Source organism: Canis lupus, chromosome 30 (assembly GCF_048164855.1).
Source record: "Canis lupus baileyi chromosome 30, mCanLup2.hap1, whole genome shotgun sequence".
Classification (NCBI taxonomy): Eukaryota; Metazoa; Chordata; class Mammalia; order Carnivora; family Canidae; genus Canis; species Canis lupus.
This window is the reverse complement of record NC_132867.1, coordinates 31,546,875-31,570,085: the sequence shown is the minus strand read 5'-3', so window position 1 is coordinate 31,570,085 and position 23,211 is coordinate 31,546,875. Positions and strand designations below refer to the sequence as shown.

At 42.1% G+C, this 23,211-nt stretch overlaps 1 protein-coding gene across 3 annotated transcripts in view; it reads left to right on the top strand.

The window, feature by feature from the left end:
- Positions 1-827: 827 nt before the first annotated feature.
- Positions 828-23,211, top strand: part of EPCIP (exosomal polycystin 1 interacting protein) — a 38,809-nt gene continuing 16,425 nt past the window's right edge. The window contains exons 1-2 of one of the 3 annotated variants that reach the window (XM_072806787.1): positions 828-2,432; positions 21,611-21,695. The gene's annotated coding sequence lies outside the window, so the exon portion shown is untranslated. Of the gene's footprint in view, positions 2,433-20,686; positions 20,871-20,997; positions 21,696-23,211 lie in introns of those variants that run through there. The other 2 variants (XM_072806788.1, XR_012021321.1) reach the window with 2 other exon arrangements.

Genomic DNA, 23,211 nt, shown 5'->3' with positions numbered 1-23,211 from the left:
CCCGTTTTGGAAATATGCTATCAAGAAATTATTGTCGAAATAGAGATGAGTTGATGGGCCCAAATGAAGAGAAAATACTTGAGATTTCTGAAAATCACAAGGGCAATAATGAACATTATCATATGTGTCCCATAGGCCTTGGCAGAGCAAGCCTTAGAAAGTTTTGAGTAAAAACAGAGGGAGGTATAGGCTTCAGTGGAGGGTCACACAATGGAAGGAGCCCAGGTCATTGGGTCACCCTGGAGTTGAGTCATCCCCTTATAGGACCACTTGGATTGAACAGGAGCATGCAGCCTCCGCAGAAAACCCAGGAAATTGTAAGATGCTGTCAATTCCAATTGACTTCTTGTGAGTTGTTAGGATTGGATTCTTGGTCTCTTAGGGGATACTTTTCAGTCCTGGGTCCCTGCCTGCCCACAGTGACCACAAACAAGAAGAAAGGAAACCTCAGAGAAGGAAGATCCCAGGAACTTTGTGGATAGCGCCAGAGTTCCTAAAGCAGAAGGACAATTTAAACCAGAGACTCATCCAGGGGAAGGACCTCCACCATTCTGCCCTGACTTCTCTTGTGCTCATAAAGGGACATGGTCTGGCCCTGCTTTGACCCCATAGGTTTGCAGGAAGGCCACGGGGGCCTAGAATGGTGAGCTCCAGGCTGGGATCGGCCCCTCCAGCCTCCCCCAGTGCTTTCTACTTCAGAGCAGTTAGGGGGGAGCTATTCTCTAGAATGTGGCTGGCCTCCCCTCCCCCAGCCCAGCTGATCTTCTTGTTTGCCAGACACCTGTTACCTTAGAGATAGAACTCTCCATAGGGTTCTGAGTGGTCAGCTGTGGCCCACGGGCTGGCACTCGGAGGCAGAGCTGTGGAGCCCTACGCAGCCATGGAGGGCCCACCTTTGGCCCCCGGATTCTCTTTCCAGTTCATCCTGGAGCTCATGTCACATGTACTTTCTGGAAGCTGGGGACATAGCCCAAGTGTCCCTGTGTTTCCCTGGGGCGATGCTGCTATGTACTGTGGTGCTGGTTTTCCTAGAGAAGAGACAACTCACTCTAAGAAGTGTGAAGGCGCTGGGCAAAAGGTGTTCTTCCCATGGTAAAGCCCGTGGAGGAGGCAGTGAGAACACTGGACAGATGACACCAGCCAATGATGCCCTCAGGCCGCCCGGGGTGGAGGCCAGTCCTCCCACATTGTAAACCTGCTCGTCAGCAATGAATGCAAACCTGAGCAGGCTCTCACTTCGGGACACTGTCAACTTTCTGAAAAAGGCACAGATGGGCCAGCCTCCTAAACTTCCCTAAGTCACTGGTGAAAAAACCCATCTTAAGGGTATCAGAGAAGGATGGAGAACAACTTTGGAAGAAAATAATGGATCATTTGAGTAAAAACACTCATTTTCCAGAAAGTCCAGAACTGCTCAACCAAGGAATTTCAAGATGGAAGCAAAGAGGTCAGGAAAAGGAGGGGGGAAAAAGGCTGGGGCAGTGGACAGCAGGCATGGAGGCGTCCCGAAAGATCCAGCCAGCCAGGGGATCCCTGGGTGGTGCAGCGGTTTGGCGCCTGCCTTTGGCCCAGGGCGCGATCCTGAGGACCCGGTATCGAGTCCCATGTCGGGCTCCCGGTGCATGGAGCCTGCTTCTCCCTCTGCTTGTGTCTCTGCCTCTCTCTCTCTCTCTGTGTGACTATCATAAATAAATAAAAGAAAAAAAAAAAAGATCCAGCCAGTCCCAGCCCACAGGCCCTGGGCTGCAGGCCGCCCCTCGCCTGACCTCCCTGCAGATCATCAGGGTGCCGGGACCTAGGGAGTCCAGCAAAAGTGGGGAGCAGGACACAGCGATCACCCCGCCCATCGGGCACAAGGATGTCACTGATGATGCTGGGATCAGTGTGTCCCTTCAGAGCTCTGACCAGGAACATCAAGAACTAGCCAGACAAGCGTGGGAAGAAAAGCGAAGGGAATGAAGAGCTTAGACGACAAATAAAAAGTCTCCAAACTGAGGAAGCATCTTTGCAGCGTGAAAATTCACAGCTTGAAAGGGAGATTCAGCGGCTAAAGCTGCAGCTTCAAATTCTGCCTGAATTACACCAAGAACACATCCTGCAACTTCAGAGAAAACTGGCGGAGGAGGAAATGCGGCACCTGCACCCGAGAGGAACCTGGCCAGCCTGTGGCGAGGCACGAGCTGCACGCACGTGTCAGATCCGCAGCCTCTGCGGGAGGCCGGCCAAAGACGCAGGCAAGGAGTTGGGGAGGAGCACCTGCCACTGTCGCCAGAGGGCCTCTTCATGAGAAAAGCGGTCCAGAAGGCTGGGTGGCAGCTGTACTGACCCAGAGGGAGCTCAAGGAGCTAAGAAGTGATCGCAACGGGCACCTGCTCGCTGGCCGACGTTGAATCCAAGCAGCACTGAGTCTGCCCCCTGGACAGGTGCACGCGGTGAGGCCTCTGGGCCCCCGAGCTTACATCCTCGCCAGGGCCAGGGCAGGGCAGGGAAAGGAAGGGGGTGTGGAAGAGGAGGAGGAGGAGGAGGGAGATGATGGGGGATGAAAGCTCTCAAGGCCAGCCTGTAGCTGGTTCTTACCGTGGGAGGGACCCTCTGGCGGTGGCCTCAGCAGGGCCTGACCCGTGACCGAGCCTCCCGGCAGCAGCTTCGGAGCCCAGCACGCAGCCAGCGGCCCTGGTGCTGAGGCTGTGGTCCTCGTCCCCTGCTGGCCCTGACGTCCCCACTGGGACTGAGAGGCTGCACTCTGTCGGCTGGCAGGGTGGCCAGAGTGGAAGCTCTGAGCCAGCTTCACCTCTGGAAGCCTCTTGCCTTTTGGCTGCGTGTGATCATTTCCACGTTGGGTCTTCTTTGGTGGCTGGACCAGCATCCTCACTGCTGACCCAGCACAGCCTGGTGGTTCAGAGTCTGACTCCTGGCACCGTCACACGCTGTGTACCCTTGGCCTGGTCACCTAACCTCTCTGTGCCTCAGTTTCTCTTACATAAAATACGATTGCTAATCAATAGTATTCGCTGTGCACAGTTGGTAGGAGGTCAGGCTGTGACCCTGGCTCAGTGCTTAGGACAATGCCTGCTCTGAGCAGATCCCATGTGCTTGTTTTCTTGTTGAGCAAATGGAGCTCTGGTGGTGAGATGAGCCACCCAAGGTGAGGCAAGTGCATGGGGACCCAGCCAGCCGGTAGAGGTACAGGAGGTGCAGCCAGCCTGGTGTGGATGGTTGAGCGGAGTGTGATGGCAGCGCAGGCTGGGTGCTCAGGGAGCTGGGGCAGGTCTGCAAGAGGTAATGGCAGTCATAGGTCACCTGGTGCAAGCTCCCAAGTCACCAGGATTCCCTGAGCCGTGGGACCCGGGGTTCTCCATTTGCCCTTCCTCGGGCTCTCAGGAGTGGGGCAGGGGCTGGGGCATCAGGGTGGCTTAGTCAGTTAAGGGTTTGTCTTGGGCTCAGGTCATGATCTCAGGATCCTGGGATCAAGCCTGGAGTTGGGCTCCCTGCTCAGTGGAAAGTCTGCTTCTCCCTCTGCCCCTCCCACCTCTCATTATCTCTCTCTCTCTCTCTCTCTCTCTCTCTCTCTCTCTCTCCCCCAGCCCTCTCAAATAAATAAAATCTTTTTTAAAAAATTAAAATACTTTATTGATAAAAAAATGCTAACCATCATCCGAGCTTTCAGTGAATCATAATCTTTTTGCTGGAGGATCTTACCTTGATGTTGATGGCTATTGATTGACCAGGGTGGTGGTTGCTGAAGGCTGTGGTGGTTGTGACAATTTTTTACAATAAGAAAACAATGTAGCTTGCCACATCCATTGACTCTTCCTTTCATGAACAATTTAATTTCTCTATAGCATGTGATGCTATTTGAAAGTATCCACAGACCTTCTTTCAATACTGGAGTCATTCTTTCAAACCTTGCCACTGTTTTATCAACTGTTTCTGTAATATTCTTAACCTTTTGTGGTCATTTCAACAATCTTCATAGCATATTCACCAGGAGTAGATTCCATCTCAAGAAACCATTTTCTTTGCTCATCCGTAAGAAGCAAACTCCTCACCTGGTCAAGTTTGATCATGAGACAGCAGCAACCAGTTCCATCTTCAGGCTCCACTTCTAATTCTGTCTCTATTTCCACCACATCCATAGGTACTTCCTCCACTGAAGTCGTGAACCCCTTAAAGTCATCTATGAGCATGGGAATCAGCTTCTTCCAAACTCCTGTTCATGTGGATATTTTGACTTCTTCTCATGAATCATGAATGAGATCTTAATAGCATCTACAATGGTGAATGTTTTCCAGAAGGTTTTCAATTTGCTTTGCTCAGATCCATCAGAGGAATTGCTGTCTATGGTGGCTAGAGCCTTTTAAAATGTATTTCTGAAATAAGACTTGAAAGTCAAAATTACACCTTGGTTCATGGTCTGTAGAGTGGATGCTGTGTTAGCAGGTATGATAACAACATCTCATCCATCTCCATCAGAGCTTTTGGGTGGCCAAGGGCATTGTCAATGAGCAAGTAATATTTTGAAAGGAATCTTTTCTTCCTGAACAGTAGGTCTTAACAGTGGGCTTTAAATAGTAAACCATGTTGTATACAGATGAGCTGTCATCCAGGCTTTGTTGTTCCATTCACAGAGCACTGGGAGAGCATATATAGCATAATTCTGAAGGGCTCTAGGATTTTCAGAATGAAAATCAGCATTGACTTCAACTTAAAGTTACTAGCTGCATTAACCCCTAACAAAAGAGGCAGCCAGGCATTGACTTCTTCTCTCTAGCTATGAAAGTCCTAAATAGAATCTTCTTCCAATGTGAGACTGTTTTGTTTACATTGAAAATCTGTTGCTTAGTGTAGCCACTTCATTGGTTATCTTAGCTAGATGTTCTAGAGAACTTGCTGCAGCTTTTACATCAGCATTTGCTGCCTCATTTTGTACTTTTATGTTACGGAGATGGCTTCTTTCCTTAAACCTCACGAATCAACCTCTACTAGCTTCAGACTTTTCTTCTGCAGCTTCCTCACCTCACTTGGCCTTCACAGAATTGAAGAGTCAGGGCCATGCTCTCAGATCAGGCTTTGGTTTAAGGGAACATTGTGGGTGGCTCTGTCTTCTATCCAGACCATTCAACTGTGGTGCTTTTTTTTTTTTTTTTTTTTTTCATTTGTGTCCTCACTGAAGTAGCACTTTTAATTTCCTTCAAGAACTTTTCCTTTCTATTCACAACTTGGCTAATCAGCACAAAAGGCCTAACTTTCGACCTGTCTTGGCTTTTAACGTGCCTTCCTCACTAGCCTTAATCATTCTAGCTTTTGATTTGCAGGGAGAGATGTGTAACTCTTCCTTTTGCTTGAACACCTAGAGGCCATGGTAGGGTTATTAACTGGCCCAATTTCAACACTGTGTCTCAGTGAATAGGCCAAAGGAAAGGGAGACAGACAGGAACTGCCTGTAGGTGGAGTAGTCAGAACACACAACATTTATACAACTAAGTTCTCTGGTCTGGAATGAGTAGTTTGTGACACCTCAAAACAATTACAATAGTAACACCAAAGATTACTGATAAAGATCACCATAACAAATATGACAATAATGAGAAAACTTGAAATGCCGAGAATTGCCAAAATGTGAAACAGAGATACAAAGTGAACAAACACTTCTGGAAAAATGGTGCCAATAGACTCGATAAACACAGGGTTGCCACAGACATTCAATTTGTAAAAAATGCAGTATCAGGCAGCCTGGGTGGTGGTTTAGTGCTGCCTTCAGCCCAGGGCCTGATCCTGGAGACCCGGAATCAAGTCTCATGTCGGGCTCCCTGCATGGAGCCTGCTTCTCCCTCTGCTGTGTCTCTGCCTCTCTCTCTCTCTCTCTCTCTCTCTCTCTCTCTCTCTCTCTGTCTCTCATGAATAAATAAATAAAATCTTTTTTTAAAAATGCAGTATCTTCAAAACACAATAAAATGAGGTCTTCCTGTAAAATTGGACACCTAGACAAAGAAGAAGAGAGTTACAGACATCATGCTCCCTGATTTCAAACTATATTATAAAGCCATAGTAATCAAACCAAAATGAAAAGGCAAGCTACTAGATGGGAGAAAATATTTGCAAATCATGTATCTAATAAGAAGTTACTATCCAAAACATATAAAGAACTACAACTCAGTAGCTAAAAAACAACCAATCCCATTTTAAATAATTTTAATTCTATTTTTCCAAAGAAGACACACAGATGGTCAACAGATACATGAAAAGGTGATCAACATCACTGATCATCAGGAAAATGCAAATCAAAATCACAATGAGATACCACCTTACACATGTCAGAATGACTATTATCAAAGAGACAAAAAGTAATAAACACTGACAAAGATGTGGGAAAAAAGGGAACCCTTGGTCATTGTTGCTGGAAATGTAAATTAGTGCAGCCACTATGGAAATAATATGGAGGTTACTCAAAAAATCAAAAATAGAACTACTGTATGATTCCACTTCTAGGCATTTATCCAAAGAAAATGAAAACACTAACATGAAAAGATATCTGCACCCTCATGTTCACTGCAGCATTATTTACAATAGCCAAGACATGGAAACAACCTAAATGTCCATCAATGGATGAATGGATAAAGAAGTTGTGATATATATGTGCAATGGAATACCATTCAGCCATGGAAAAAAATAAAAACTTGCTACTTGCAATGATATGGATGGACCTTGAAGACATTAAGCTAAGTGAAATAAATCAAACAGAGAAAGACAAATATATGATGTCCCACTTAAATGTGGAATCTAAAAAAGCAAAATAAAATTGAGCTCATAGAATAAATTGGTAGTTGACTGAGGTGGGGAGTGGGGGGAAGAAATTGGTAAAAGGGATCAAAGGGTACAAACTTCTAGTTATAAAATAAGTCACAGGGATTTAATGTACAGCATGGTGACTATAGTTAGTAATACTCTGTTGCACATTTTTAAGTTTATAAGAGAGTAAACTTTAAAAATTCTCAAATTTGTATGATAATGGATATTAACTACACTTATCATGGAGACCATTTTGAAATACCTACAAACATTGAATCATTATTGTGTTATGCACCTAAAACTAATAACATATGTCAATTATACATCCATTTAAAAAATATCTATATTATGCTCAAAATTAATTATAGGTATGTTTTAAAAAATCACATGTGCAAAGTAAAACTTTAAAATGTTCAGGAGAAAATATAAAAAATAACCTTATAACATCAGATGGGGAAAGGCTCTGGAGCCAGGCTGCGTGAGATCCAATCTGAGCTCCAGGACTCACCAGCAGTCAAGAACCTGGGCAAAGCATCACCTTAATTCCAAAACCAGACAAAGACCCCACCATAAAGGAGAATTACAGACCAATATCCCTGATGAACATGGATACAAAAATTCTCAACAAGATACTAGCCAATAGGATCCAACAGCACATTAAGAAAATTATTCACCATGACCAAGTAGGATTTCTTCCCGGGACACAAGGCTGGTTCAACACTCGTAAAACAATCAATGTGATTCATCATATCAGCAAGAGAAAAACCAAGAACCATATGATCCTCTCATTAGATGCAGAGAAAGCATTTGACAAAATAGAGCATCCATTCCTGATCAAAACTCTTCAGAGTGTAGGGATAGAGGGAACTTTCCTCGACATCTTAAAAGCCATCCACGAAAAGCCCACAGCAAATATCATTCTCAATGGGGAAGCACTGGGAGCCTTTCCCCTAAGATCAGGAACAAGACAGGGATGTCCACTCTCACCACTGCTATTCAACATAGTACTGGAAGTCCTAGCCTCAGCAATCAGGCAACAAAAAGACATTAAAGGCATTCAAATTGGCAAAGAAGAAGTCAAACTCTCCCTCTTCGCCAATGACATGATACTCTACATAGAAAACCCAAAAGCCTCCACCCCAAGATTGCTAGAACTCATACAGCAATTTGGTAGCGTGGCAGGATACAAAATCAATGCCCAGAAGTCAGTGGCATTTCTATACACTAACAATGAGACTGAAGAAAGAGAAATTAAGGAGTCAATCCCATTTACAATTGCACCCAAAAGTATAAGATACCTAGGAATAAACCTAACCAAAGAGGTAAAGGATCTATACCCTAAAAACCACAGAACGCTTCTGAAAGAAATTGAGGAAGACACAAAGAGATGGAAAAATATTCCATGCTCATGGATTGGCAGAATTAATATTGTGAAAATGTCAATGTTACCCAGGGCAATATACACGTTTAATGCAATCCCTATCAAAATACCATGGACTTTCTTCAGAGAGTTAGAAAAAATTATTTTAAGATTTGTGTGGAATCAGAAAAGACCCCTAATAGCTAGGGGAATTTTAAAAAAGAAAACCATATCTGGGGGCATCACAATGCCAGATTTCAGGTTGTACTACAAAGCTGTGGTCATCAAGACAGTGTGGTACTGGCACAAAAACAGACACATAGATCAATGGAACAGAATAGAGAACCCAGAAGTAGACCCTGAACTTTATGGTCAACTAATATTCGATAAAGGAGGAAAGACTATCTCCACTGGAAGAAAGACAGTCTCTTCAATAAATGGTGCTGGCAAAATTGGACATCCACATGCAGAAGAATGAAACTAGACCACTCTCTTTCACCATACACAAAGATAAACTCAAAATGGATGAAAGATCTAAATGTGAGACAAGATGCCATGAAAATCCTAGAGGAGAACACAGGCAACACCCTTTTTGAACTCGGCCACAGTAACTTCTTGCAAGATACATCCACGAAGGCAAAAGAAACAAAAGCAAAAATGAACTATTGGGACTTCATCAAGATAAGAAGCTTTTGCACAGCAAAGGATACAGTCAACAAAACTAAAAGACACCCTACAGAATGGGAGAAGATATTTGCAAATGACGTATCAGATAAAGGGCTAGTTTCCAAGATCTATAAAGAACTTCTTAAACTCAACACCAAAGAAACAAACAATCCAATCATGAAATGGGCAAAAGACATGAAGAGAAATCTCACAGAGGAAGACATAGACATGGCCAACAGGCACATGAGAAAATGCTCTGCATCACTTGCCATCAGGGAAATACAAATCAAAACCACAATGAGATCCCACCTCACACCAGTGAGAATGGGGAAAATTAACAAGGCAGGAAACAACAAATGTTGGAGAGGATGCGGAGAAAAGGGAACCCTCTTACACTGTTGGTGGGAATGTGAACTGGTGCAGCCACTCTGGAAAACTGTGTGGAGGTTCCTCAAAGAGTTAAAAATAGACCTGCCCTACGACCCAGCAATTGCACTGCTGGGGATTTACCCCAAAGATACAGATGCAGTGAAACGCCGGGACACCTGCACCCCGATGTTTCTAGCAGCAATGTCCGCAATAGCCAAACTGTGGAAGGAGCCTCGGTGTCCATCGAAAGATGAATGGATAAAGGAGATGTGGTTTATGTATACAATGGAATATTACTCAGCCATTAGAAATGACAAATACCCACCATTTGCTTCGACGTGGATGGAACTGGAGGGTATTATGCTGAGTGAAGTAAGTCAATCAGAGAAGGACAAACAGTGTATGTTCTCATTCATTTGGGAAATATAAATAATAGTGAAAGGGAATATAAGGGAAGGGAGAAGAAATGTGTGGGAAATATCAGAAAGGGAGACAGAACATAAAGACTCCTAACTCTGGGAAACGAACTAGGAGTAGTGGAAGGGGAGGTGGGCGGGGGGTGGGGGTGAGTGGGTGACGGGCACTGAGGGGGACACTTGACGGGATGAGCACTGGGTGTTATTCTGTATGTTGGTAAATCGAACACCAATAAAAATTAATTTATTAAAAAAAAAAGAACCTGGGCAAGTTACTCTCTGTTCTCTAGTTTCCATATCTGAAAAATCAGAATAATAATAGAAGAATTTGATGAAGTCTTTTTCAGAACTCTCCTCCATTTTGTTTGTAGGTCATAGCAGCAAAGAAGGAATCCAAATAAATCCAGTGGACAAGTTGGAGAACTTCACCACATTAGGTTATAATCCCATGTGTCTGAACTCCTCCCCTGAAAGTTTAAAAAGTTAAAAACTGATGGAATGCAGAATGTTCTACCCTGCACAAGAGCCACCAGGGCTGATCCTGACTTCAAAAGGCAGCAGCAGCGAAGGCGGCTGTAACTGTAGCATTTACTATCTTGCCAAATATAGCCAATAAAATTTAAATCACATGAAGTTCAGTTCAGAATAAATATGTTTCTAATCTAAGTGTTTTCATAGATCCTCACTAATGCTGACATTCTTGACTTGGGAGGCACTTGGAGTCTTCTCTCTGCGAAAGGAAGGCCCCTGAACAAAGTTGAGGAGGCATGTGGCCAAAAAATTTTATGATATGCTAAAATATGATATGTTAAAATGATATAGCTAAAATATGCTATAATTTTATGATATGATAAAAAATTTTATGATAAGCTGCCACAGAGATTTAACTACTTCTGGCAATCCTAAGAGAAAGTAGAGAACAGGAGTAGGAAGTTTAGATTATCTGTGTATAGATACAGTATTTTTAAAAAAGTAATAACAGAACCTACCTCAAAGCATTGTTGAGAAGATTACATGAGCAATATGCATAAAGCATTGAAAACCGCCTGACACTAAGTGCTTTATGGGTTTTTGTTGCTGTTATTGTTTTCTGTTGAAGTAATTACACCCGGTTACAAGAGACAAGTGTGTTCTATTTGGCAAATCTCTGCCTAACAAAGTCCAGAAATTTTAAGAAGGAAGGAAAGGAAAGGCCATTCAATCCTGGAAGGTAACAAAGAAGGAAAAATAACAGAAAAACATAATGGAAGGACAAGAGTTCAAGATCTACTCATCAAAACCAAACAAATATAAATGAGTTGAATTGCTCTATCAATCATTTCAATCAATCATTTTATCTGTGTATGTCCCCCCATCCCACCACCAAACTGCCTCCACCAAGCATAAGCTCCATGAGGTGTGTTTTTGCCTTCTTTCTCTCTGCTACACTTCCATATTATAAAATGTGCGTGCATCATGGGTGTCCAACAAAACTCAGTTGATCAAGGACCAGAATCTGCAACCTTGATGCTGCAAGTATGGCCCAGATGATGTATTCTTTCTCTGCTTGGAGGCACATTTTCTAGTAAGATGCCATAGAAATCAGAAACAGTGAAACAGATTTCTTAGAGGTCCAGCAGACTTTGCAATAAGACTTTCCTTTATACTCCTCGTTTACAAGTATTTATGATTCCTTCGTTTTTAAAAGTAGTTCTTTAATTCCATACTACTTTTATGTCATGTTTTTCAAAGACTGACAAACTGCAATGTACAGGATTACAGTTCACTTGCTAAAACCAGTAACATTGCGTATCTACAACATTTTATGTTTTTGACACAGTAAAGGTGTGGTTTTTCTGTGCTAGTTTTACTATTTTACCATCCTTTTCATTAGAAAATTTATTACTATCATTCTAGCTGTATCAGCCAGTTGAATATATTTTCAGCATTGCCTGCTTTTGCAAGATGGTATTTAAAATACTGAAGAATTGACTTTTTTTTAAATCCTGTGAATTGAACCTGAATTTCATTTCTGACTAACCAACTAGCAATACTGCCTTGTCATCTAAAGTTAGTAGGACTCCAGGAGTTTGTAAAAACATCAGTTTGGACAAGTCACCCAAGTGGGAGTTTAATGATCTGCAAAGTTCTGGGTTTGCTATTTCCTTCTCAGTAAACTTTAAGGATTTATAACAGACAACCAAATCACAGATTTGAAGACTATAAGTTAGAGGAATCAGTTGGAATTAGGACAAGGTTGAATAAGGAGCATAGATGGCCTTTCTTGCCACCTTCTTGACTACTTGAGCTCTTTCCTACCAAGATGAGAAGCTGGATTTTGTTTCTGGTTTCACCCTATCAGTATCTGGTATATAAATAAATTAATCTCTAGGATGCCTGTGTGGCTCAGCGATTGAGCGTCTGCTTTTGGCTCAGGGCGTGATCCTGGAGTCCCAGGATCGGAGTCCCACATTGGGCTTCCTGCATGGCGCCTGCTTCTCCCTCTTACTATGTCTCTGCCTTTCTCTGTGTCTCTCATGAATGAATAAAATATTTTTAATTAATTAATTAATCTCCTATTGCTTCACGGATAATGCCCGTAACAAACATTGATTTTCTTGTCAATAGTTTGAAACTTCTAGTAGTAATAGGATAAAGGGAGTGTGAGCAACCCCTCTAAAATAGGCCTTTCAAGGTAAGTGTTGGTTTGGTCAAGTACTGGGACAGCTGGGTTTAAGATCTCAGTCTATGAGAATCAAGTGTCACCAGTAGGTGGAGTGCTTGGCCAGAAATTCATGGGGGGCTTGGGGATGGGATGTTGGATGGAGAAGGTTGCCAGCTAAGCTATTAAGTGATCCAAGCAGGTCAGAGGATGCTCCTGATCCAGATAGTTTAGCAAATATCAGGAAGTGGGTATTTAACTAGATGAGACCCAAGACTAACTGGAAATGTGGGACATAGTGAAGGATGACACCACTAAACCAGGGCAGTCCTCCACAGAGTTCCAAAGACACCTTCTCTTGGGCAATGGAGTCCTAATCTTTATTGCACACTGTCATAGCCCCCTGAGCCAGGGCGCTCTCCATCTGGCTGGCTGACACCCAGAACACACCATGATGTGGAACTGTGGATTCCAGCCACCTACACTTCAGCAGGTTGCCAACAGATGCCCAGTTCAGCTGAACATACAGGCTTGGTGGGATTCAGGAAGTTAAGGCCAGTGTGTCCTCTAATCACTGGTTCTCCATCTGGTACATAAATCTACACATTCTACTATACTGGTTGTTTAAATATTTGTGCCAGTTTGTCTCCCAAATATCCTAAGAGGCTCCTCCCTCTTGGACATGTGCTTTGCAAGCTGGGATTTTTGCAAAAAAAGTTAATAAACTGTCCATTTCCTTTTCCCTTCTTCCCCGTGCCTCACATTACCTCACCAGGCTTATACACCAGCCCCCTAAGGCTTTGAGTAGCATGAGCTTGTTCCTCAGAGCATGATCAGGTCCACATTCGCTGAAAAAAAAAATTGAGTTTCTTGTAACTCAAAGTTAGATTAGACCCTGAGTGATGATGACCTTCTAAATGGCCAGTCACCCACTTCTGTGGCATCTCTAAAATATGTCTCTATAACCACTGCATAAAGGATGCCATTCCATTTTTATATTCCAATTCTGAGTCTGCTTCCAGTAAGAGGAGGTGATATTGGCTTGGATGAATGTGCCTCTGCAGTTGGCCCTGACAAAAATTGAACAATTGTGCTTGGAGGCTGCTTACTGTCCATTTGTGAATATGCTGTTCCCTGGTTATATTGCTTTGGATAAATTAAACTCCAAGGTAGGCTGGAACATTAATATACCCAGAATTTGAAGATATGACAAGTAGGTTTTAAGAGAATGAAGGTTGACAAAAAATTCTTTTGTGGATAAAGTCATTGAAAGGAAAGTCTCAAGTTTTTTAAACTTAGCCAGTGGTTCAAAAAAATCTTGATGCAAAGTGTAATGGCAAAGATTGTGACCCTACTGTATTTGCTAGGCAAGGTCAAGGTATGACAGGAGCACCTTCCCTTGTTGCTACAGTTCTGAATAAACCAACCATGCATCTCCCAGGGCTCCATTTGGAAACAAAGAACTCAATACAGGTTCTGGCTTGGAGGGAAAGAATCTTGGCTTAGGTAATGGAAATAACAAAGCAGCCAAATCAATGCAACAGGTCAATGTATTGAAACCACTGACAAGTTGGAAAAGCAAAGGAGTTCTACTTGAAAAACTAAAGAATGTTGAATGGATTTGCCAAGAGAATATGGAAGAAGATTGTCCTGTGTTGGGAGTACGGCGTCTTGCTTTTGGGAGGAGCTAAGATGGCAGCATAGTAGGAGGACCCTACGCTGGTCTCATCCCTCAAACACAACTAAATAGACGTCAAATCTCTCTCAATACTCCAGAAATCAACCTGAAGACTGAACAAACAGACTTCACAACTGAAGGGAAGGAGTATGACATCACTGTACCACAGATGAAGCTTTGTGATACCTAATGAAGGCGACCTATGGGAAGAACCAGCGCAGTATTAACAGCCTGAGCCAGCAAAGCAGTAACATCTGAATTCTTCACTCCAAATCTTGGGCTTAATTGTAAAATGCTCTGTGTTATTCTTTGAAGACATGCTGGTTGGTTTCAATAAGCAAAATGCACACTTAAAGTGCCCATTGCAGAAATTTCTTTATTTCTCCAATAAGTTTAAGTTGGGATCATTATTCCTTACCTACAGTATTAATATCCAGTGGATTCACTTTGGAAATGAAGAGTCACATCTTGGGAGTTCACCAGGGGGTTGCTGGACAAGGTGTGTTATGTAGGACACGAAGGTGAAGACTCTAAAAAGAAATGTAAAGACTTGATTCACTGAATTGAAATACGATCCTGTGAAATATGATTACAAAACATTTTAGTGAGTCTTACCATACATAGGTGATAAGGGCAGGGGGGAGAAAGTACAAACAGAATTTTTCAGTTCTTACTTTATTTTAGCTCCCTGCCTTGTGAATAGTGTACACTTCTATCTTATTCAAGAAAGGATTTAGGATAAGATTCATATTTTTGGAATGTAATAAGTTGATACTTTCCTTGCTGACTTCAATTCTTCTTTCAACACTTTTATGGATATAACTCCTATACTTCCTAATACACTCATTTAAAATAATAAATTCAATGTTTTTAGCACATCCATGGAATTGTACAACCAGCCTCATTATCAATTTTAGAACTTTTTTCTTAAGATTTTTTATTTATTTATTCATGAGAGACACACAGAGAGAGGTAGAGACATAGGCAGAGGAAGAAGCAGGCTCCTCGCAGGGAGCCCAATATGGGACCCAATCCCAGACTGGGATCACACCCTGAGCCAAAGGCAGATGCTCAACCGCTGAGCCACCCACGTGTCCCTAATTTCAGAACTTTTTTTTATCACTTTTTTATCCTTGTGGGGTTCCACCCACAACCATTAGCAATCACCCCCGATTTCACTCAACCCCAAGCCCTACACAATCAAGAATGTAGTTTCTGTCTGTATATATTTACCTGCTCTGGATAGTTCATGTCAAGGGAATCATATCATATGTAGTACTTTCAGACTGGCTTCTTTCACTTACATGTCTTCAAAGTTTATCCATTTTGCAGCGTATATTGGTACCTCATTCCTTTTTATTGCCAAATAATATCCTGCCACATGAATATATCACATTTCATTAATCCATTTGTCCACTGATGTTATGCATAATGCTGCCAGGAATGCTCGTGTACAAGTTTTCATGTGAACACGTTTTCATTTCTCTTGGGTATATACTTAGCAATGGAATTGCTTGTGTCATATGGTAGTTCTGCATTTAACATTTCAAGGAACTGCCAGACTCTTTTCCAAAGTGGCTGCACCATCAATACTTCTTATCTTTAAAGTTTCTCAGTGTTCAGAGATTTGATCACTGTTCAAGTAATTTTCCTGTTTTTCTATGGCTTTGTTTTTTAAATCCATTAATCCCATATGGACTTCATCCTATTGTAGTGACCATCTAAATTTGGATTTTCCTCTAAATTCGCAGCCAGCGATTCCAGAATCATTGTTATGTAATCTTTAATTTCTTCATTGATACTTATTGTCTTCTTTTAGATTTCACAGTTATATATTTAATAAACTATAATTCTGCACTGTTTATGATGTTCCATTGATCTATCTGCATACACCCAAGTTAGTACCATACCATTTTTATAACTCTAACTTTGTTTTAATGATTCATATGGCTAATCTCTCCTTATCACTCTTCATTTTTGGAATATTTTTATTATCTCAGTTGAATCTTCAGAATACTCGCACTGACTCTTTTGGAAAAAATGCAGTGGGGATTTTTATCATTATTGCATTATCTTTATAAATTAACTTGAGAGAAGTCATTTTTAGAATATTTCATTCTTTTACCTTGAAATATGCTATTTCTGCAGAAGAAATTTCAAAACAAGACTTGCAGTTGTTTGCTCTTTGGACTGAAGGAGAAGGAAAAATAAAAAATGCTTCTGGGGCATCAAGTCTGAGGGACCAAAGGGAGCTTAGTATGAGACAACAGAGTATTGCAAAGGACTATTAAAAAGAAGAGGGCAGATTTTTTTCAGTGCTGCTTTGGAAGGCAGAGAAACAATATCTCATTACCAGGAGACAGAGTCAACCATATATAACAAACCATTTTACACAGAAGCACTCTCTAGAAATGAAAAAAATCTGCCATGTAAAGAGGTAAGACCTTCATTTCTGGAGGTATTCTCGTTGAGGATGGATTACCAAGTATTAAGAAGATGACCTTCCTGTGTTGAGTCCTGCTGTGTTGGGTTTGTCCTCCAAGTGGGGGTAGCTTTAGGATTATTCAAACAAGGGATTGGAATTCATGAAGAAGAAATGTAAAAGAAGATAGGAAAAAAGTTATGACCTTTAGATAGTGCTGAAAGGAAAGAGAAAGAAGAGCTATAGGGAGAGAAAGAGATGATGTAATTATTAAGTAAACACGAGAGAAAAATCACAGAATCAAGGACCATAGAAGGGTTGGCTAATAGTCAAGAACCACACAGAGCATAAGTAGATTAAGGCCTTGAAAGAGGCCTTTATAAAACCACTTTAGGGGCTTAAGACATCACTTTGGAGTTTCCGGTATTCTATTTTATGGAGACAATTATATACAAGAGAGATCCTCAAAAAAAAATTTTTTTAATTCTACATCTCTTAAAACTATCAAGATTTTACTTACTGGAGGAGGTGAGGATATCACTATAGAAGAAAACCATCTCAGGAAAGGGGAAGGGCTGGTTTTTAGCTCAGAGGAGGAAAAATATTTCAGAATCTGGAAAGAAGAACAAAGGATGTGTCTTAGCCTGGTTTCCTCAGAGACAAGAACATGAGAAAAACACATATCTGCAAATCTTTTGCTAAGATTGTGATCCCAAGAAGCAGCAGTGAAGGAGAGTGACACACTGGGAAGTTCTCTTATTGAGTTGCTTGACCCCACAAAGCACCTGAGAGGCCATTGGACACACATCTCAGGACTGTCTGTGTGGTGTGAGAAAACAGGCAGAATGTGTCTGCACCCTCCACTGGTCAAAGAATACTCCATGAAGCATTAACTCCCCAGCACTTCCAGGTTGTGTTTATGAGGATGCCAAGGGTTGTCTGCCTTGTTCCAAGCCAAAATGACAAGAGAGAAGCCTTAGCATAGAAGGCAAGAGGTGCTTGCAGGTTGCCTTCAGGCACAGCTGGTGGGACCCATGGCAGAACTATTTACCACAGCGGTGACTGGAGTAGAAAACAAGTATGGCTGAAAGAAGGTGGAGTGGTGCATAACAGGTGCCTGCTCCAAGATTTTTGCAGTTTAATAAAACATGTGTTTCTATGAACAGAGTGATTTAAAAATGGAGACCAGGTTCCTGGCTCCTCCCAAGAAAATAAGATGCAAGGACCTCTTCCAAGAATGAGGGCACTGTGGTAGGAATGAATATTCAGTATAAGTAGAGGAGAGTCATCAAAGCCACTGAGCAAGAGCAGACTGGAAGGATGGTCAGATAGTGCAGGGGTCCATTGAAAGCCAAGCATTAATGAACTTCTGGATCTTTGCATTGTCTCCACAAGAGGAGCTGAGAAGGCAGTTGTGGGGGCAATCCAGGTCTGGGCTGGTATGGTGTGTACAGCAAGGGCTGGGTGGGGAGTCATCAGAGTGGTGGGGAAGGCAGCATGGAAGCAGCTGATCACAGAGTCAAGAGTGGGTGAAACAGATGAAGTGAAGCCCAGGCACTGCCCACATAGACATTTCCATGAGGGTAAAGCAGAGCAGGAGTGGGGGGAGAGAAAGAACAAAAAGGAAACAGTGACAACTTGAAGGTGGAACAGAGCCACATGCTGATGACAAGGTCTAGAGCACAATCAGTGCTAACAGATGAGGACACAAGCCTCAGTATCCTGCAGCGGAGTAATAGGGATGTTCTGATTGACATATAAGAACCTGGAATGGAAAGAGAAAACCTGAGATACATCCTGAAGTTGCCCAGGATGGTGTAAATCCTAATAGAAGATACTGGTAATGATCTGGAGGCGGTTATGGAGTGGTAAGACAGACTTTGGATGATAACACGTGGAGAAAGGCTGTTGGACAGAGTGGAGTTAGAGGCTTTGCTTTAAAAGAGTTTAGAGAATGAACATGTTAATTAATAATCAAAGCAGATACTAAAGTTTGAAAACAAAGCAAGATTTGCCTCAACGCAGACTTCTAGCTGGCATTATTTCTGCAGGATAAGTTGGAGAGGTGTGTAGAATTTCACTCTTACTAAGTGCACTGAGTGTTATTTGAATGTGGTATTGGGAGCCTACATCGCTCTTGTGGGAAAGAAAGAGAGAGAGAAGAAAAGAAAAAGAAGAAAGAAAAGGAAAGAAGGAAAGGAAGGAAGGAAAGAAAGAAAATTAGTCAAGGGCAAAACTAGAATTCAAGCCCACAGTGAACAAACACTTGTCCACTACCTTTGACTCCTCAGCTGAACAAAGCAGGCAGCCTAAGGTGGGGTTTTGTTAGTTTTCCCAAACTCATTTTTGCTAAATCCCCTTAAACAGTGTGACATAGGTCACACCAACACTAAATGTTTTATAAGTGAGGGTTTTAGAAAGACAGAGATATAAACCCTGTTGTAAATGTTTAACATGCTACACACACAGATCCAGTCATATTCATCAGCAGCTGTTTGCTTGACCTTCAGGTTTCCAGGGAGGAACCCATCTCCTCACGCTCTGTGTCTTTGTCCCAGTGTCCCCCACTCAGCAAGAGGTCCTGGGAGGTATCGATGTCCTAACAAAGAGTAACACTGACCACAGTCACCATTGTCCATGGCTCCTTTTGTGCACAGCTCATGCTTAATGCTTCATGTAGTTTCTCTTAGTTATAAAATACCTGTGAGCATGTGATGGTATCTTTCTCCTACAGACGGAACAGTCCAGAGCTGCTGTGGGGATTCAGCAATGTCCTCGAGGCACCAAGCTTCCCCATGGTCCTGCTCTGCCCTCCTCAGTGACAGGATCTGCTCCTGCAATCTCTGTCTGTTCACCCAGGAAGAAGCAGCAGAGGAGGCAGTTACCAGCAAACAGCCACTCACCTGGTATTGGCCAGAACTTGTCCCTGGTATGTCATTCAGGGTTCAGGTTGGTTACAGACAACAGAGTCCACTCTAGTTGGTTTTAAAAACAAGGAATTTCTTAAGACATACGGATAGTTCTTGAGTCATGGGGAGGGCTGAACAGGCCCCAGGTAGAACTCAGAAAGTCCCCAGGGAATTAAGCTGTGGAGGGAGCTGCTGCCTCTTCCATAATCAGGAAGTTGAAGTAAGAGGCCACCTTCTACAGCAGGAAGCCAGGACCACAGACATCAACTCCAAGTCATGACACACATCTGCCATGACCAGGAAGCAAGTCTATCAGAAAGCACCAGCTCCTGCATAGGCCAATTCTGCTGAGGCTGATGTCAGCAAAAGACATGCTGAACTCTCTTCTTATTTCCCACTGAACTCAATTCCTAAACAAAGTCCCATGGTCCTCTCTCCATGTGACTTAGTTCCGGATCAAGGAGAAGTGATCAATAAAACTTAAATCCGATCTGGAGCTGCAGCAGCAACGGTAGTGGAAGACTGCAATTTACGTATTTTGCAGATGCAGGCAAGAGAGAAAGGCACTGGGACAGAGGTTCAGTGTGTCATACTCCTGTATTAGCCACAATTATTCTGGAAAGTTGGGACAGCTGGGCTATGCTTGGTCAGCTTTCCCCTCCTCTACTCTCAGGATTCCTAACAACATATATCATCTCATCGAATCCCCACCTCAACCTTTCAATGAAGTATTGCTATCCCTTTTGTAGATTAGGAAACTGAGGCTCATGAATTTTAAACAATAACGTTCCAGAAAGTAGTGGAATCATGATTTGAGCCAAAGTCCATGTCCGTCTGTTCTCACATGGTAGAATTTATATGTTTGCTTTGCTAAAACTAAATGCTGGGGATAGTGGATTCACTCTTCTCAATCCCCTTCCTCCAGACTGATTCACTGGCCTTCAAAGAGCTGAATAGGCTTGGTTCTCTCCCATCTTCAAACCTTTGCTCTAGCAACATTCTTAATTGCTTTAGTAGCTTGGTCCCATGGATCATCTAAGATGCCAGATGACCTGGGTGTCAGGACTATATGGGATAAGGGAGGAGGAAACCTTCATCCATCAGCTCATATCCTCCATTGGCCAAAGATTCACTCTATGAGGCATTATTGTCCTTTTCCTTTATATCCGATTACTCAAATCCTAGCCGTCCTTGAAGGCCCAGATCAAATGCTACCCCTCCTCTACAAAGACATCTTCAATTTCCCTGCCAACAAGCAGCTCCATCTTCCCTGTAACTCCCCTGTATTTTCTTTGTACTTCCCTTCAAACATTTCTCATATCAATTTATATAACTACCCCTTCCATATTATAGCTTCCTTGAAGACAAGAACTATGACATTTCTTTTTTTTTTTTTTAAGGTTTTACTTATTTATTCATGAGAGACAGAGAAAGAGGCAGTGACATAGGCAGAGGGAGAAGCAGGCTCCATGGTGGAAGCCCAATGCAGGACTTGATCCCTGGACTCCAGGATCATGCCCTGAGCTGAAGGCAGACACTCAACCACTGAGCCACCCAGGCGGTCCCAATGACATTTCTTTCCGTTGTACCTTAAAGCTCTTGGCACAGCACGTGTATATGGTAAGGGTTTACTAGATAAATAATACAAAAAAAAATGAATTTCCTTAAAGAAGTGGTCTCTTCTTTAAAATACTGGATAATCAATCTCTGGGTAATTACAAATCAACTGCTTTAGTTTCCCTCGTGTTTTTCATTAGTGAGACATTCCTCCATCACCACCATCCATCTGATTTCTCCAGTATTTACTGACCCCCTCATCAGTAACATATACAGAATATTTTTTACATATTTCCTTGCTTTGTGGCTCTTAAAAAGTGAATGAAAAAAAAAAAAAAGAGGGAGAGAACAGGACATCTTTGGAGTTGAAATGAATTCATTTTCTCTTTGAAACAACCACAAGAGGACAGTTTTTACCCTAGTTCAGGCATTTGCATACATAACAATCCATCAGGCCAAAAAGAGTAGAACAAAGCATGAAAGTAAAAGCATGTAGGAATTTTCATGCTCTACACTTAGCCCATTCGATTCCCGCTACAGTAGAATTTCTTTCATTACTGTCGGCCCTTTGGGGTCAGCACACAGCACCACTCTCCCTATTTTCTTCTGGAAACTTTCCACTGTAGAACCCCAAGACAGTCACCAGCACTCACCAAAGCAGGTTCCGTCCTGCTGTGTGGGTAATGAAGCTGGTGGGCCGGCAGCTTCCTCCTGGTTGCCAGGGGAACGACCAGGGCCATTGGCCCTCTGAAAACGGAAAAGAACAGCAAGTGCAAGACCACGCATTCCATCCTGCCTTGCAGATTAAACCAGCTGTCAAGCCAGAGTGAAGAATCAAGCAGAGGTCTGCCGACTGGAAAAGCAACCCTCACGGTGGAACTCTGAGATGTAAGTACTTCCTCTGTTCTTTTTTGAAAAGCATGTCTAGCATGACGGGTAGTTTTCATAGCTTCAGAATTTTTGCTCCCTGGCAGGCAAGTTCTGTGACCCTGTGAGGAGCCACTTTGGGCAACCCCTTTTTCTCACAGAATTTACATTTCCTGAACATAATGTACACTTACGGGTGGCTTTCACCACGAAACAATTTTTTTTAGGCTTCCAGGCACATGCATTGCTCTTTACTGAGATTTTGCCTTTAAAAGGAAATGTTTTAGTGCCTTCAGCAAAGAGTGAAATGGTCTTCTCATTTAGTCTCTAAGCAGATAAACTCACTTAGGCTAATATTATATAAGAGACATCTTCATGGAACCTGGGCTTCTTGTTTCTATTTAAAATATTTGGCTCTATTTCCCTGTCCATCTTCAATGTGAAATCATAATTACATACGAGATGACCTCTTTCCTTATTGTGATCCCAAACAGAGAAAACTGGGAACTCTCAAAACATCAGTTTATATTGTTCCTTTGCTCTGTTTTTATCTAACAGTATTACATTTATTGCTTTTTTACACACTGCTCACTGGAAAACATAGAAAGATAAGAAGAAAGTATGCTTAGATGAGCATTAGCCATGGATTGGTTAACTTTTTAAAAAATGTGTCCTTTTATTTAAAAGTGAAAAATTTTGATAAATACTGTAGTTGAAGGCAAGAGGATAGGGGTTTTTTTTTTTAGTTCAAACCTATAGCCTTACACAGTCTGCATAAATTTTATTGTTAATAAGCATGTTTCTGGACAGTTTTTTTTTTTTTTAGCAGTAAGTATGTTGGTGTGAACTGAGAAGAGGAAATGTTTCAGAAAAGTTGTGCATAATATCCTATAAAAACCTGTCTTCAAAAACTACCAAAAATATCCAGCCTCATTTGTTTGAAAAATTTGTTAATGAAAACAGCGATCTTTGGGAAGTTTTTAACTTTTATTTTTGGACCAAGTAATGCAATATGTTTGAAGGAATAAAAAAATATTCTCACTAAATTTTTTATAGAAATTGGGCATTTTCTGAAAATAATAAGTTCAATAAAGTGTTTATGGAAATGAGTGCTTTTCCACAGCTGACTTGGATTTCCCAATTTTCTTTTCCATACCAATATTTGTGTTGGTTAAAGCTGGTATACAATCAACTTTTTAAATCCATTGTTCAGCAGATCACATCTCTGTATCAGTGTCGGGAGAACAGACAAGTCACATGGCTTCATGGGTATATGATTAAGGGCACAGACATGGGAGTGTGTGGCATGCTAGGGGTCTGAACCCCAATGATCTGATTAGCTGAGCATAGATCAAGTCATTCAAGGGAAAGGCTTCAAGGGTTTGCAATCACTGGTTAACTAATTCTCACAAGGCCCTGTGTCAAGGACAGAAGTGCAGTAGCTACACATTTTAGTGAAGTCTTCCCATTTGCTCAGTCTCTGAGATAGTTTGTGTCCCACATGCAGAGGCAGCACTCAACTGATGCCCTTATTTTT